Here is a 7762-nt window from a genome sequence, read left to right as displayed (position 1 = left end):
TGCAATGCCTCCAGGGCGCCCACCCTTGCTGTGCACAGTGCCACAGACTTGCGTGGAGGGTACAGGCTGCTGGCCAGGTGGCTTTGAGCCCCACGCCACTCCTCTACTACCTGCATACCCAGCCAGGGCAGTCTGACCATGGCACACCAGGCGCTGGGTTGCTCTTGAGCTCCTTCTGGGACTCCCTGCAGCAGCCGCCCATGCCCAGCCTGGCGACTGAGATTCCGGCCTGGCCGCACTCGGCCACCCCAGCCACCAGGAGCCGTCACTACCACCTGGTCATGCATGAGGCGCTGCAGCTGCTGCTGGTACCAGAGCTTGGCCTAGCCCAAGAGATTGAATGGGTCCCACTCTTCCTCCAGCAGCTGGTGGAAGCAGTTTGCCACCACCCAGCCGAAGCTCTCCTGCATTGCGGTGCAGATGGCAACCATAGGGCACCCCAGGGTGCCCTTATCCTGCCGAGGTTACTACGGGCCCACCATGGGCAGTCCAACCAAGCAAGGCTCAGGGGAGCCTGTGGTGAGGACCCATGCTGGCTGCCTCTGCCCTCCCTGCCAGGCCCGTTCTAGTCCCTCCCTGTGCTGCCACTACCACTGCCTGCCCAACCGAAGCGAGACAGCCAATCAGCACACAGAGACACGCCCATTCCCCAGCCTGCGTGCCCTAGAGCCCAATCACATGCTGGGAGGCTGTTACATCATGGGACCTCCGTGCCCCACCCACGGCCTGTTTGTGAGAGGCGGGCCAGGGGCAGAACCACCTCAGATGGGCGCAGGTGACCTGGGCTGCAGACCCATTGGACACAGCCATCCTGTAATCCCTTGGAGCTTGGGGTATGTTCTTGTCTGCTAGAGTTCTGTGAAGGTTACTCATTCACTTAGCCATTCAACAGCCCTGTACTTGGCATTTAGTGTGTGGTTGAGGAGGCACCAGCTGCTTCTTGTTATGAAGCTTAGATCTCATTCTGCATACTGAGAAAAAAGAAAGACAGAGTCCTCTTCTAACTCCCAGTGCAAGTGTCTAACCTGAAGACATGACTCCTAGTGCAAGGAAATGGCCATGAGGACATGACTCCAAGTGCAAGGATCTGGTCATTAGGATGTGACTCCCAGTGTAAGGGTCCGGCCATGAGGACATGACTCCTGGTGCAAGAATGTGACCATGAGGACATGACTCCCAGAGCAAGGATCTGGCCATGAGGACGTGACTTATAGTGCAAGGATCTGACCTTAATGATGTGACTCCTAGTGCAAGGGTCTGACCATGATTATGTGTGGGAAAGCTTTCCTTTGGAAATGAAGGTTAAGGTGAATGGGAAAGGTGACAAGGGGCAGATGCAGATGTCTTGAGGTGGGATGAAGTGTAAACCTTATTAAGCTCAAAGGAAAGCAGTGTGACTGGGACGAGAATGATTGAACAAAGACCAAATTTTAGTCCTCATTCCAGGAGCAGTGTCTTAAACACAACTAATTTATATTTGAAAGGCGCACTCTAGCTGTGCTGTGAAAATCTAGACTGGAGTATCCAGGGAAGAACTGATGAGGTCACTTGGATTTAAGATGGTAGCAGTAGATATAAGTAAGAGTGACTAGATCAGCAGGACTTGGACAGTGCTTGGTATGGATGATAAAACTGATGTGAAAATTCTTTTGCTGGCATGGGCATCTGAAATGGGAATGTTCGTCACAACTAAATGCAACAGTGGGAAGGGACCATGAGCTCCATCTTGTGCATGTTGAAGTTGGTGATTTGGATGGTTTTGTTTGTCATTTCAAATATCCAGTTAAGGCCTGAGCTCAGAGATAAAGGGGAATCTTGCCCACACAACTGGTGGCTGCCCCATCTTACAGCCATCACTTTCCCTTACATTTTGGATTTTGTTCAGGCATCAGGTGACTGTAGGACACAGGGGAAATGGGGCCCCTTCCAGCCTCAACCTTCATTAATCTTACATGATTCATTGTATTTTCATTCCTTTGCCAGCAACTGCTGAAGAATAGGTTGCCTTGAATATCTGGCAGAGCAGATTGGAGGGGAAAATTAAGGGTAATCCTTTCTTACACCTAAAAAGAAATTGAAGCTGAGTACAGGTGGTATGCCTAGCATCCTAACTACTGAGAAGTCTGAGATGTCAGGATCATAGTTCAAAACCAGCCTTGGCAGACAACTCTGGGAAAAACTCTTCTCTCTAACTAAACCTGTATTGCAACTATAATTATGGAGAAAACCTAGATCCTGAATTGTATCGAACGTCCAACTTAACTCACTTGGGAAACTCCCTACCTCCCTTCTTGTCACTAAATACACTTAACAATAAAATATAGCGGGAAAAAAAGATTATATGGCCAGAAGGTACTTTTCAGTTTATTTGTTTGTTTTCTTGTTTGCTTGCTTTTTGTTGTTGCAGGGCTTGAATGCAGGACCTGAGTGCTGCCATGAGCTTTTTACCCTCAAGATTAGTGCTCTACCAGAATGAGCCATACTGGCACTCATGGTTTCTGGTGGTTAATTGGAGATAAGAATCTCATAGACTTTCCTGCCCCAGCTGGCTTTGAACTGTGTTCTTCAGATCTCAGCCTTCTGAGTAAGATTACAGGAGTGAGCCACTGCCTCCTGGTTGGACAAAAGGTTTTGATGCATGCACTGATATAAGCTAACTTTGCAAACACTGTACTAACTAAAAGAAGGCAGAGATAAAAGGCCATTTATTGTATGATTCCACTGATATAAAATATCTATAGAATAGTCAAATCTGTAGGGACAGAGTAGATTAGTACTACCAGGAGTTAGAGGCAATATAATGTTGGAGAATTACTCCTTAATAGGTCTTCTTTAGAGGAAACAAAAATACTCTAGAAATCATGCAATAGTAACACAAAATTGTGGATTGCTAAATGTCACTGACTTACACATTTTCACATTGTGAAAAATAATAAATATTTTTACCACAACTTAAGGAGAAAATGTACTTTGTACCCAGATCAAGATTTAAGCCCTGATCCTGCCACCCATTAACTCTGTGATTTTGCACAGGGGCCATGCTAATCTTCTCTGTATCGTTCCAATTTTAGTATATGTGCTGCCGAAGTGAGCACATTCTGTGATTTTGGACACATATTTCTGGGCCTTGTTTTCTCATCTGTAAAAAGGAGACATTACAGTCCCTACCTCCAAGGGCTACTTTTATGTTGGAATTAAATAATTTATATACAGTGATCAGCACAGTGCCATCACAGAATAAATCCTCATCAGAAGTATTATAATTAAATGTAATTAGTGTCATTCATCATCAATCACATACTTTTCAGTCAGGCTTAATAGAGACAGAGTCATCTTAAATTTTCTGAAGATTTGTTTTTGTTTCTGTTTTGGGGCTTGATTATAGAGCCTGAGCACTGTCCCTGGGCCTCTTTGTGCTCAATGTTAGTGTTCTACCACTTGAGCCACAACTCCACTTCCAGTTTTTAGGGTCTAATTGGAGATAAGAATCTCACAGGGACTTTTATGACCAGCCTACTTCAAATCTCGATCCTCAGATGTCAGCCTCCTGAGTAGCTAGTATTACAGGTGTGTGCCACCAGTGCCCGGATTCTGAAGATTTTTTTTTTAAATTGTGTTGAAACTGAGGCTTGAACTCAGGTCCTCTCATTCCTGCTTGGCTTTTTTTTTGTCAAGTTTTACATTCTACCACTCGATCCACACCCCTACTATTAGCTTTTTGCTGGTTGATTGGAGATAATAACCTCATGACTCAAACCTTGATCATCAGATCTCAGCCTCCTAAGTAGGTGGAACCACAGGTGTGAACTACCACTGCCAACAGAAGATTCTTTTTTTGGTCTGTTCTTTTTGGTAGTTGGAATTGAACCCAGGACATTGTGCTTCCTAGACAATCACTTTGCCACTGAGCTACATGACAGCCTGAAAATTCTTTTTTCAACAACATTAATATCTATACAAGAGACCATACATTGTGAAGCACAGTGGTAAGCCAATGTTGTCTCTGCCACTGTACCACCATAAAACAATCCACTTAAGAGAAGAGGCTATTGTCTTCCCATTGGACTTCTGGACTCAGACCACTTCCCCACGTTATTCCTATTCTCCTTCCAGCAAAGTTAGCATACAAGTTATTAGGTCTTGTCCTATGAGCATCGCATCTTAATTTCCAAATCACAAAGGACCATTATAACTGTAATTAAACCCATGCTATTTGCTTCAGGATTAAGAACAGATTTAGGATCACTGAAATGGAGATAAGTTGTCTCTTGCTGATATTATCTAGTCACTTTTTTCTGAATTTACTGTAGACCTTATAATAAGAGGTCTCACATATTTTACTGATCATTTATCTGCTAAGAGATTGCAATCTTAAATACATTCATGAAATACAATCAGACTGCATTAGCATGAGTTATTTAAAACACTGCTTGATGTGATTAATTTTGCAAACATCAAATAACTCAAGATGTGAAAATGATCTTTAGTAATACTAATAAGTAAATACACACATCCCCATAATGTACAAAATATATATGTAATATTATATACATATCCCAGTGGTTATTACCACCAATGGATGTACAGTGAAGCTAAACTGTACACACAATGTAAAATGCTTTGAGTTTCAAGAGTTTCATTAAATATAATGTAAAATTGCCAAGTACCAGTGCCTCATGCCTATAGTCATAGCTATTCAGGAAGCTGAGATCTAAGGATTTTATTTCAAAGCCAGCCAATGGCAGAAAGTATCTGAGACTCTCATTTCCAATCAACCACCAAAAATGCCCCAAGGGAGCCATGGCTCAAGTCTTATACTGAAAAGCTTAGGGACAGTGCCAAGGCCCTACATTCAACCCTGGGTGCCATAATCTTCAGATAGACTTAGAATTTAATTCAATTGAAAGTTCAACTCTCAGTAATTACTCCTTTCGATTACATCTTGGTGAAGCCAAAGAAGAGCAGCTTCATTACCTTGAAAGTCACCTTTCATTCTGTAATTATTTATTGTCTGGATGAACAATTTCTTGTTTGTGTGTCTTTGCTCAAGGCAAATATTTTTAATGTGTTAAAATTATATAAATGGTTAGGTGCCTGTGACACATTCCTGTAATCCTAGTTACAAAGTAGGCTGAGATCTGAGGTTTAAGGTTCAAAGCTAGCCCATGCAGGAATGGCCATGAGATTCTTATCTCCGATTAACCACAAAAAGCCAAAAATGGAGTTGTGGCTCAAGTGGTAGAGCACTAGTCTTGAGCACAAAAGCTCAGGGACAGCACCCAGATCCTGAGTTGAAACACAAGGACAGGCAAAAAGAACATAAAAATTCAACAAATTAATATATGACAAACAAGATATGTCACAAGATCAAGTGGATATGATACTGTTTATTTTTACTCATTATTGCAGCTCAATCTTAAACAGTGCCTACTAAGTGCCAGTTGCCCTTGTGACGTGCTTGTGTAATCCATGTATCTCCTTAATGGCATGCATGCCTTCATTTCCCCATGTTCAGTGGCATGAGTGTTCTAAGAGGAAGAGCTAGGTCTGTCAGTCCAGGAAGAGTGTCCTGAGTCTGTTCTCCTAACCTGGTGCTTTAGTGATAAGCACTGAGCTAAAAGTTGGGGTTTTAGTAGGGCAATCTCTTCTTAAAGACCTATTTACAGTAATAGTGGGACCCAGTGGTCAAGCCTGTATTCCTAGCTACTTAGGAGGCTGAGATCTGAGGATTGCAGTTCGAAGCCAGCTTGTGCAGACAAGTCCATGAATCTCTTATCTCCAATTAACCATAAAAAAAAAAAAAAAACAGAAAACGAAGTATGGCTCAAGTGTTAGAATACCACCTTGAAAAAAAAGGTAAAGCCCCACAACCAACCAAAAAATAAAAATAGAAAAGAAGGAGGAAGAGGAGGAAGAGGAGGAAGAGGAGGAGGAGGAGGAGGAGGAGGAGCAGGAGCAGGACGAGGAGAAGGGGCTAGAGCAGGAGGAGGAGGAGGAGGAGGAGGAGGAGCAGGAGCAGGAGGAGGAGAAGGGGCTAGAGCAGGAGGAGGAAAAGGAGAAGAAGGAGAAGGAGGAAGAAGAACTATGTAAGCAAGGAACTAACAATGTTGTTAGCTGGAGGTACTGGTTTTCAGAAACACTTTCGAAGCAGAATTCTGTGTAGATCTATAATTCTATCAGTAATCCAAATTATATAAAGGAGCTAGTGGGGACAGACAAGATACATAGATCCTCCAAAATTTTGTTTTGATATCTGATAAAGCTGGGTTGTCTAAGATGCTGAAATATGGCTGCCAATCTACTTCTATTTCAAATTTGAATTCAGAAGTAAGCTAATACCTTCCTCCTCCAAGGATGATTTGTTGACCAGCAGAACTTCAGGCCTGCCTTAGAGCTGCTAAATATGAATTTATACTTTATAGCATCCCTAGGAAATTCCTGTGGTCTGTAAAACTTGCGAAGCTTTGAGCTAGAGTAAAAAAAACAAAGTCAGCATTTGGATCTGTCAGTACCATCTTTTGGAAGCCCAATCATCATGTATTGCTGAGATAGCTGCATTGGTCATTTTTGTATAGTTATAGCCAAATACTTCGCAGGAACAAAGGAAGGAATTGTCTGTTTTGGCTTATGGGATTAGAGCTGTTAGTTCATCATGGTTGAGGGTGGGGTAGAGTAGAGCAGCCCACATCACGAAGGCCAGGAAGCAGAGAAAGGAAAGGGAACTGGAGACCCTGTATAACCTTCAAAGTCCCCCCCTTAACCTACTTACTTCAGCCAGTCTACCCTCCCAAAGTTTCCATACTCTCACAAAATAGCAGCATCAGTTGGGCAGTATGCCTTGAAAATATGAGCTGGTGGGGGACATTTCATTTTAAGGGTATAACATTCTGCCCCTGGACCCTTCAGGATCATGTTCCTCTCAAAAGGCAAAATCTTAAGACTCTCCAAAGTCTTAAAAGTTCCAACAATGGTCAAGAGTCTGAATGTAAAGCCTTTTATAAGACTCAGGGAACTTTAGACTCCTGTAAAAAAAATAAAAAAGACAAAGTAAAACCATACATACTTCTTCTGGGTTCTGATGCTCACATCTGTAATACTAGCTACTCAGGAGGCTGAGATCTGATGCTGCTTGTGATTCAAAGGTAGCCTGGGCAGGAAACTCAGTGAGACTCTTTTCTTCAATTAACCACTAAAAAGCCAGAAACAGAGATGAGTCAAGTGGTAGAATGCTAATCTTGTGCATAAAAGCTCAGGGATAGTATCCAGGCCTTGAGTAAGCCCCGGGACCATTACACCCCCCCACACACACACACAAACAGAGAGACAGAGAAAGACAGAGACAGACAGACAGACAGACAGACAGACAGACAGACAGACAGAGAAGAATTTTTTGTTGTTGCTGGGCAGTGGATGGATCTGAAGTGAAGCAACCAAGCTCAGAAAGATAAGGAGCTCATGTCGCCTCTCATATGCAAATCTTTTTAACTTTTTTTTGTTGCCAGTACAGGGTCTAGAACTCAGGGTGCTGTCCATTAGTGTTTTCACTGAAGGATAGCCCTCTACCACTTGAGCTACAGCTCCATTCCTAGCTTTTGCTTGGTTAATTGGAGATAAAAATATTACAGATTTTCTTGCCTGACTGGCTTTGAACTAGAATCAGTCCTCAGTCTCCCAAGTGACTAGAATTATGGGCATGAGCCACTAGTCCATGGAACACATGTGGATCTTATACCTAAAACAAACATACTGGTCATACCAAACT

General features: G+C 43.0%; 1 non-coding gene across 1 annotated transcript; it reads right to left on the bottom strand.

Moving 5' to 3' along the window:
* Positions 1 to 2988: 2988 nt before the first annotated feature.
* Positions 2989 to 3095, bottom strand: LOC138810932 (U6 spliceosomal RNA). Its single transcript, XR_011367273.1, has one exon. It is a non-coding gene; the product is annotated as a U6 spliceosomal RNA (small nuclear RNA).
* Between the last annotated feature and the right edge of the window lie 4667 nt (positions 3096 to 7762).

Source organism: Dipodomys merriami, unplaced genomic scaffold (genome assembly GCF_024711535.1).
Source record: "Dipodomys merriami isolate MVZ:Mamm:240054 unplaced genomic scaffold, mDipMer1.0.p SCAF_510, whole genome shotgun sequence".
Taxonomy (NCBI): Eukaryota; Metazoa; Chordata; class Mammalia; order Rodentia; family Heteromyidae; genus Dipodomys; species Dipodomys merriami.
Note: the sequence above shows the minus strand (reverse complement) of the source record. Positions and strands in the feature narration are given on the sequence as shown.